Raw genomic sequence first — 9,733 nt, forward strand, 5'->3', positions numbered from 1 at the left:
CGGCAAGGGAGCACGCGGCGGCATGGCGGACGGCAGCGGCGGCGCGCGGCGCGGGAGGAGGCGGCGCGGGGCGGCTGGGCCCGGAGGGCCGGGCGCGGGCTCCCGGGCCTCGGCGGCGGCTGGTGGCGGAAGCGCCACGTGGGGGGCGTCGGTTCACTGGGGCGGTGGCGGACGTGTCCGGCTATGCTCTGGACATGTCCGTCGGTGTGGGGATCTGTTTTTTTTAGACTAGGGTTTCGGGGAGAGAGAGATCCGAAAACGAAGGGGGTGTATTTATAGGCATAAGTGGAGCTAGGAGAGTCCAAACGAGGTGCGGTTTTCGGCCACGCGATCGTCATCGAACGCTCTAGGACATGGAGCATAGTTTGGTGGGTTTTGGGCAAAATTGGAGGGGTGTTGGGCTGCAACACACATGAGGCCTTTTCGGTCCCTCGGTTAACCGTTGGAGTATCAAACAAAGTCCAAATGACACGAAACTTGACAGGCGGTCTACCGGTAGTAAACCAAGGCCACATGACAAGTCTCGGTCCAATCCGGAAATGTTTAATTTCCACACACGAAAGAAAGCTAGAAATGGCCACCGGAGGAGAGAACGAAGCGCCGGAATGCAAAACGGACAACGGGGAAAATGCTCGAATGCATGAGATGAACACGTATGCAAAAGCAATGCACATGATGACATGATATGAGATGCATGACAACGATAACAACACACGGAGACAAAGACCCGAACCCGAGGAAATAAATATAACTTAACGCCGAAAATGGCAAGAGTTGGAGTACAAATAGGGAAAGTTATATCCGGGGTGTTACAGCTGGAGAGCCAGTCAGAGCTCCTGAGTCGCGATGCTCAGGAGCCCCCCTTTTAACGTGCAAGTGGAATGCATGGGAGAAGAGAGAGAGTCCGTGGTACCACCCACTGTGGTCCTCAGGAAGTTCATGGTGGTTAGCGCGAGGAGGGGCGCAAATCGCCACAGTGATTGCTGGTCCATCACTGGCACGTGGGAGGGGACTCCCTATAGCGGAGAGCCCTCGGGGCGTGTACAGCCCCGCCCTGACACGTGGCTTGCACGGAATGTCTAGACGAGGTGTATCTGGGCACTCGTGAGCCAGCGCGGGACTCACGAGGCCCTACCTCAAGGCGGGTTGCGCCTGGTCTTGACTCTTGATGGCTGTGGTGTTCCTGCGAGATGGTTAGACAACACGCACCGAATGGATTTCCTGAGCCTATCGCACGAGAAGGCCAAGCAACAACGACCCTAGGATGTGACGTGAACGGGGCCGGCCCACCAGACAGAGCTCAGTGGTTGGATTTATCAATGTTGCAGGGATGTGCCCAAGCACAGACGGCGTGCCTAGCCTTCTTATGCGAAGGATCCCGAAGAAAGACAATCGGCACGCGGCTCCCATGGTAGGTGACAATCAAGTAGGGGATATTCATAGATAGATTACACATGAAAAGCAACTAGCTTAGGTAAATGCGAGAATGATACGTGCCACTGGGTTTGACACGAGCGGCCTGGGGTTAATGCAGCCGAGGGGCGCTCCCAGCAGAGTGAACTGAAGATGCAAGTGGATACGTGCCGCAGGGACAGACCCACGCGTCCTGGGGATGACGTAGCCCAGGGGGCGCTCCCAGGTGAATGAACTTGAAAAAATGTCACCTGGTTTGGTTGCCAAAGGGGTGTTGGGGTAGCTGAAGACACGTAGTGAAGAAGTCGGTTCTCACAAGCCGCCAAGGTCCTGAGCCTCGGGAGGCTCCGGAGGCTTAGGTGGACTCCAGAGGACCGTCTCCATCTCGGCTAGGACCGCGTGGTATCTGGCCTCCTATCCTGCCAGGATGCTCTGCAGATTGTGCTGGAAGGCGGCAGCCACGCACGGCATGCCGAACGGCATGCGAACGTAGCTGTGAGGCAGGCTCTCACACCGGCCAGCATGCGAAGGCCAGAAGCGCTCCTGAGATGTGGCCCTGTTGAGCCCTGGGATGTCGATGCAGACGCGTAGCTCACCACCCTCGCCTGGGTGGGGAGCAACACTAGGTGGGCGGCAGTCACCGTGTATTGCTCTTGTTTCCTGAAGCTCCTGAGATGCCTTGGTGATGAACTCTTGTGCGTCGGGCGCCCCTCGCCCGGTGTCCTCCTGAGGGAAACATGCCATGAAGCACGCCTCCATGTGGTGCCCGAGCGCCTCCCTCGTGATGTTGGCCAGGTATGAGGACCTCCAAAAGAGAGCCCCCGAGCCCTGCCCAAGGAAGGCGCTGGGACGCCTCCCTATGCGAGGGAGGGAGGCACTCCAGGCGCCGAAGCGCATCCTGAAGTGGTGCCGCTGGAGGTGCCGGTCCCTTGAGGCCCAGTACGGAGTAGTTGCTTCTTCTTCTTGGGGTTGGCCTCGGGAGGGTACTGCGCACCCGCGCTGTCAGGTTCTTCGATTGATGCATCTTGGAAGGCGCGCTCGAGGGATCACACCGCGTCTCTTTCTTCGCAAGGGACCGTGATGATTCCACCCTTCCCGGCATCTTGAGGACATTGTAGCCATGGTGGGTGACCGCCATGAATTTGGCCAGTGCTGGGTACCCGAGGATGGCATTGTACGGCAGGCGGATGTGGGGGACATCAAAGTCGATGAGCTCGGTGTGGTAGTTGTCGCGCTGACCAAAGGTGACAGGGAGGTGAACTTGCCCTATCGGGATGGTGGAGCCGTCTGTCACTCCTGAGAAATGCTTGGTGGGCTGGAGCTGATCGTATGGCACTTGAAGGTTGTTGAGCGTCTCGACGGACAGGACACTGAATCCTGTGCCACCATCGATGAGGGTCTTGGTGACTTGGACATTGCTGATGACGGGCAAACAGAGCATCGGGAGGACGCCAGCGGTTGCCGCGCATTTGAGCTAGTCTGCCGGGCTAAAGGTCATGGCGTACTTGGACTACTTGAGCGGGCGCGTAGCCTCGAGCTTGGGGAGGGCTGCATTCACTTCGCGGTCCAACCAGTCCTCATAGAGGTCTTCGACCGGGTAGTAGCGCAGGAGCTCGTGTGCCATGAGTAGCGCGGCCTGTACGTCCGTGGGGGCACGGCGAGCGTGAGACGATGAGACGGCCAGTGTCAGCGATGGGGTGGCGGTGTGACCATCTAGCCGCACAAAGGGGTGCAGTGAACAGGCTTGCTGCTCGTTTGCCGCCGGGCCGGTGGCGGCGTTGGCGGCGGGTGACGGAGAACGACGAGGAGCTCCGCCGACAGGGGCTGTCTGAGCGGCACGGGTGGCTAGAGCAGCCCGGCGCTCAGCGCGGGCCCGGCGAGCGTCGGCCATGAGCTTGGCGGAGTGGTGAAACGCAGATCGACGAAGAGGAAAGCTTCGGCGCAACCCTACCTGGCGCGCTAAATGTTGGATTTCGGGTTCCGGCAAAACCCTTGAGGTTCGAACACTGGGGTGCGCACAAAGATCTCTCCCCCTCTCTAGCTCGCGCACTCTAAGATCTCACCGCCTAGCTCAATGAACCCGAAGAACATGAGACACAAGATTTATACTGGTTCAGGCCACCATTGTGGTGTAATACCCTACTCCAATGTGGTGTGGTGGATTGCCTCTTGGGCTGAGGATGAACAATTACAAAGGAAGAACTGCCTCGCGAGGTGAGGTGTTCTTGTGCTTGGTGTGCTTGTGTGGTTCAGGATCGGAATCAGATGCATCCCTATGGTGGTGGCTAGTTCTATTTATAGAGGCCCTGGTCCTCTTCCCAAATTTTGAGCGGAAAGGGATACCACAATGGCCAAATTCGAAGGGAGACAACTAGTACAAGCTATCCTGACAAAAGTAGTCTTCGCCTGCCAAAGGCTCTGGTGGTGACGCCGTTTTGGGCTCCACGGTGACCTCCATCCTGTCGTCCTACTGGTCTTGGTCTTGTTGCACCGATATGGAAACCTTTGCCTGATGCCTCAGGACTCCTTGTCTGCACTTGCTCCTTTAGCTCCAAAGAGGAAACGAGGACACTGCACGCTGGCGCCCGCCTGGCTCTAGTCGTCATGGCTTGCGTCACAGGAACCTCGTGGGGTGCCCCTCACCATGATCTCTGCACCCCTCGCGAGCCAGCCTGGTGAGGCCGCCCCTAAGGAGGTCTTGCATCGTCCGCCCCGCGAGGCCTGGCCCCTCGCAAGGGTATTGGGTGTTTGCTGGGGAAGATGGGCCATACAGGGCCACTTGTGGAGCCACGCTGTGGGCCGCCGGCAGGAAAGTCTAGGGACCCCCGTTCCCAGAATGCCGACAAGGGATTCCAACACAGGCACTGACAAAGGAAGGTGTCGGAGCCCATCTAGAAGACCCCAAAAGGAAGCAAAAGCACCAGGGAAACGAGCCTTTTCCCGGAAGCCGGAAGAAACGGTGATGACGGCATCGAGAAAAGGGGGGAAGAGCCAGGCCAACGGGCAGCAAGTCAATAGTACGAGACGAACACATCGATGAGATCATACTCCTACTGGACGGCCTGCCTCCCGTCTTCTCCTTTTCCCCAGGCTTCATCTCTGCCAACACCACTCCGGGAGGAGGCCGAGGCCCTAGTCTGGTGCCCCCAACAGAGAAACAGCAAGCGGCCAAGACGGCCAGGGGGCTCAAGGTGTGTCACGCCCCACCTTGGCATGCAGGAAGACATGCCTCTCGTCGGCGTCAGCCCCGAGACCTCCGGAATGGGCAGTGCTGGGATTACCAATGATCTCGGTCCCCGCCTACCGGCCGAGCTTCAAAGATACCAAAAGACTTGCCACGCCAAGGACAAGGCTCACTCCCCAAGAATCGGCACCAGCATAAGGCAATGATAACCATGAGCCAGAGCCCGGGGGCTGGCACTAGGCTTCCTTCTCCATTACCTACATGCCTCCATTACCTACCCCATGCGGTGCATGCTGCATACATGGCTAAGGACAAGGCACACTGTGGGAAGTGTAAATTAGCAGTTTCTACCCCGTGTGTTAAAGTCATTCACGGTTCAGCACTAGAGTGGCCCCACCACTATTGGCTTAACACAACACGCGGGAAAACCAGAAACTGGCCTGGAATCAAGGCTAATGAAGCAGCAATGGAAAACTCAAGGGTCCAACCCCTTTAGCAACCTTGCTTGTGCACTTATTGGAACCTGCCCTGACGACGCTCAGCAGTGCGTTCGGGGCAGGCCCGGGGGCTTTTTTCTGTGCAACAAACCCTGGGTATGTTGCCCAGACTATGCACAGGCATAAGATCAAGATTGAAGCACCAACCCAAGTCAGTGATTGATGGACCAAGAAATTTGAAGAATCAACATGCAGTCTAGAGAGACCAAGATCAATGCAGAAGAGCAAGATACCGATAAGAGAAGGGCCTCCATTGCTGGGCAGGCGAGCCCGACAAGGTGCTGGGCCACCGCAAGAAGCAGGCAACCGATGCACCCCGGCAAGGTCTGCCGGGGCTCGCGGGGGGCAGAACCACCCCACCAACCACTCAAGCATGACCCACATCGTCAATCAGTTCGGTGTCAAGCCGCGAGATGATTAAGTGGCGGCCATTCGCCACATGGCAGCCGTTTCCTACAGAAGAAGCCTACAGATGACACTCGTCCTGCGATGTGTCAAGGGAACAGGCGCGGAGCTGGCAAGATAGCCCGGCAGGCCTTACCGGGCCACTAGTGATGTGACACTAAGCGGCGCATTTACTGCACCATGTCAGCCCGCAGAGTTAGGTATGATAGCACTGTTTGCTATCATATCAGTGGATAATGACTACTTTGCCACTGTGGTGACCCCTTAATCTATAAAAGGAGGCCCATGGCACTCGTGGGAGAGGTTGGAAAGTTGATGAACCCAAGCCTCCAGACGCGCGTAGACGCTGCGGCCCTGAGGCAAACCCTACCGGGCAAGTGTACTACGCACCATGACGTTCATTCCACCATCAATCCACCAAAGCAGGACTAGGGTCTTACACCTTGCAGCAGCCCGATGCTAGGTAAATTGCTTGTGTGCTCTCTGCCAAGCTGCCGTGCGCTGGTCTTCTCTTTGTGCAACGTGCCATCCCCCTGCCGAACCTGCAAGGGGCCACCCGGTCCCATAGGTGGCCGCGGATATCCCGCGACACCTTGGGAGGCCGCTCCTTCGGGAGTTCTTGGTGTCATCCGCCTCATGAGGCTTGGACCCTCACGAGGGTCTTGTCTTGGCAGTCATGTAGATGGGTCGTACCAGGCCATCGAGTGAGTCACACCATGGGCCACAGGCAGGCATGTCCGGGTACCCTGGTTCCTAGAACACCGACAATAGCCCCCGGGCCCAAGGCACGCTGGGGCTTGGCTTCGAGGTGAAGCCAAGGTGCAAGGGCGGAGCACCGCAGGCCCCAATCGCATACGGGCCAGGCTGATGCATGGCGCTTGAGAGGACGTGGGCGTCTCCGCTTCCCCACTTCGCCTCGGCAACTCCCCGACTTGACAACTGCCTAGCGCATGCCTCCAAGCCATCATTGCCATGTTGTGTGCTTGCCTTCTGCTTCTTCTCCTCCTCGTGAATTTGTGCCCTCTTTGCCAAATTCCACGATAGCTCCAATCCACCTTGCTGCCCTGGCTCCTAGGAAGAAAAAGGGTAAGACCTCTGCGGTGGCAGAGCCCTTGCCAGGGACCGAACCAGCGCTGGGCCGGTCCACGATTATCAACCAGGAGGGGCTGGATAAGGTTCGGCATGCCATTGCCCCCGATTCCAATGTGTGGAAGGCAACAAAGATCTGGCCTGCCTCCTGGACCTTGACTGATAAGGAGGCCACCGAGATCTCTCTTCATCTCCATGCCCTTTTCACCGGCTTGTTATTGTCGTTCTCTGATTTCTTCAACGCCGTGCTCTCGCACTACCAAATCCACACGCTGCATCTGGATCCCGGATCCATCGTCCTTCTCTCTGCCTTCGCATTTTTGTGCGAGGCCTTCGTGGGCATTGCCCATCCGTGGCCATACTCCACCACTTCTTCTCGCTCCACCTGGTCAACGTGGAGCAATGCTATGGGTGTGTGTCCCTCCAGGCAGTGGCGGCGACCGTAGGCTCTGGCATCGACTCTACACTCCGCCTAGACGTGAGGGGGTTCTAGAGGCATTGGGTGTACATAGATGCCACCATGTACAACCCCCTGCTCCTGATCCCATCCGCCCCCATGAAGCCAATATCCGGGTGGGGGCACACGAGGCTGGTCGACGCGTGGCTCGCCTGAGTCATGACTAGGTTGGCTAACCCAAAGAAGGCGGGGGTGACGATGACGATGGTGGTGAGGGAGTTCACACGGCGGCATATCACCCCGCTCCAGCGCCATTCCTGCCTGATGTGGGCTTTCACCAGCCCTGCAGATGATATGAGGCTTCAGCAACCTCCCCTTCCTTCCAACACACTGCGTGTAGTGCTCCGTCTCTTGATCGGCGAAGAACCCGTCGTGCTCCCTCTGGACGGATTCCCTCTTTACAATCACTGTCGGATTTCAGGTTCTGGCAGACCCTTGAGGTTCGAACACTAGGGTGCGCGCGGAGATTTCGCCTCGTACCTACTTGCAACCCTCCGCCTTGCTAAGATCGAAGCTAAGGAAAGAAGAGCACAAGAAACACAGGATTTATACTGGTTCGGGCCACCGTTGTGGTGTAATACCCTACTCCAGTGTGTGGTGTGGTGGATTGCCTCTTGGGCTGATGATGATGAGCAATACAAGGAAGAATAGCCTCGCGACGGTCTGTTCTTGGTTGGGAGGATGAACCGCTATGGGGAGTTCAGTCACCCTTCTCTCTCTCTTCTCGATTCTCTCTCTGATTTCCGACCCCTTCTCTCTGTGGGTGGCTAGTCCTATTTATAGGCAAAGGCCCTGGGCCTCTTCCCAAATATTGAGCGGGAAGGGCGCCAACAATTGGCCATTTTGAAGGGGAACATCTGGTACACTTATCCTGACTAAAGTTGGTCCTCGCCTGCCAAAGGCTCTGGTGGTGACGCTGGCTTGGGCTCCACAATGACTCCCTTCCTGCCGTTGGACTGGTCTTGGTCTCGTTGCATCGAAACGGGTGCCTTTGCTTGATGCTCTCACCTGCGCTTGCTCCCTTTGCACCAAAGAGGAAAGGAAGACACTGCGCGGGCTGGCGCCCGCCTGGCGCCCTTGGTCGTCATGGCTTTCGTCACGGGCACCTCGTGAGGTATCCCGCCTTGATCTCTCCGCCTCCTCGCGAGCCAGCCTGATGTGGCCGTGCCTGAGGAAGCTCCGTGTCATCCGCCCCGCGAGGCTTGGCCCCTCGCGAGGGTCTTGGGGTTGTGTTGATGAAGATGGGCCGTGCTGGGCCCCCTTTGAGCCACGCCGTAGGCCGCAGGCAGGCAAGTCTGGGGACCCCTATTCCCAGAACGCCGACAGTAGCCCCCGGGCCCAAGGCGCGCCTGGACTTGGCCATGCAGGGAGGCGAAAGGACCAGGGCGAAGCGCCGCGGGACCTAACAGCCTGCGGCCTTGGGCGCCGCGTGGCGGTTGATTGGGCGTGGGCGGCACTGTTCCCCCACGCCCCCCTTATTTGGCGCCTTGCTAGGCGGACTCGTAGTCGTACACAGCCGCTCCCCTTTCTGTTGCTCGAGCACCCTCTGTCCTTCCTCCGCTCGAACTCCAGCTGCCGTCTCCAACCCAATCTCGAACCTCCCCCCTCTTCCTATCGCCATGGCTCCGACGAAGAACGGAAGAGGGAAGAAACCCGTGCCTCCGCCTTGCTCGCCGCCGTTGGCGACCCTCGCTGAGGGCTTGGGCAAGGTCAGCTTGGCTCTGGCTACTATCTTCAACGAATGCGGGAGGACAACGGCCTGGCCCGCGTCCCACTTCTCCATCGACAGGATGGCCACCAATGTCCCATATTTTGCCGATGCCCTGTGGGCGGGTCTGGTTCCCCCCTTTTCTGATTTCTTCAATGTCGTGCTTTCCCACTATCAAATCCACATGATGCATCTGGGTCCTGAATCCATCACCCTCCTTTCGGTCTTCGCCTTTGTTTGCGAGGCAATGATGGGCATCCTTCCTTCAGTTGCCTTGCTGCGCTACTTCTTCTCTCTGCGCCTTGTCGACCCTACCCAATGCTGGGCGTGTGTGAGCTTCGTTGCCGCGTCTGAGACAGCGGCCTCAGGGATTGACTTCAGGCTCCCTCCGCCTGCGGCTAGGTTCCGCGAGCGGTGGCTGTATGTGGATGCAGGGGTACCCAGCCCCTGCTATCGGAGCCAACTTCGCCTGCTATCCCCAATTCGAGCTGGGGCCAGGAGACGCTTGAGAGCCCCCGGCTCGTTTTCGTCAGGCACCGCTTCACGTTCTTGAGGTCGCTTGGCGTGACAGCGCCCAAGGTGGTGAATGAGTTCCTGCTTCGCCGCATTGCTCCTCTCCAACGCCACTCCCGCCGGATGTGGGCCTTCAGCGGGCGTGATGATCGTATGAGGCTCCAGGAAGAGGACCTGACGCCTGAAGTGCTGAGGACAGTGCTCTTGATCCTGACTGGAGACCCCAACCCCGGCAGCATCCAGCAGGGAGGGGCCTTGCTGTACCTCTGCCAGAACAGGGGCGATTTTGTGAACCAGATGCTTATCTTTGATGAGTGGGGGCCGCGCCCCGCCGTCCTCCAGGGGCCTCGCGAGAACCCAGTGATGGTGACTACCCTTCCAGTCGGCCAAGGTGGCTCTTCCTCAAGTGGCGGAGCAGGGAGGCATGAGGCGCCACAGGCCGAGGGGGCTCCCGGCGGGGTGACAGC

This window comes from Triticum dicoccoides, chromosome 7A (assembly GCF_002162155.2).
Source record: "Triticum dicoccoides isolate Atlit2015 ecotype Zavitan chromosome 7A, WEW_v2.0, whole genome shotgun sequence".
Lineage (NCBI taxonomy): Eukaryota > Viridiplantae > Streptophyta > Magnoliopsida > Poales > Poaceae > Triticum > Triticum dicoccoides.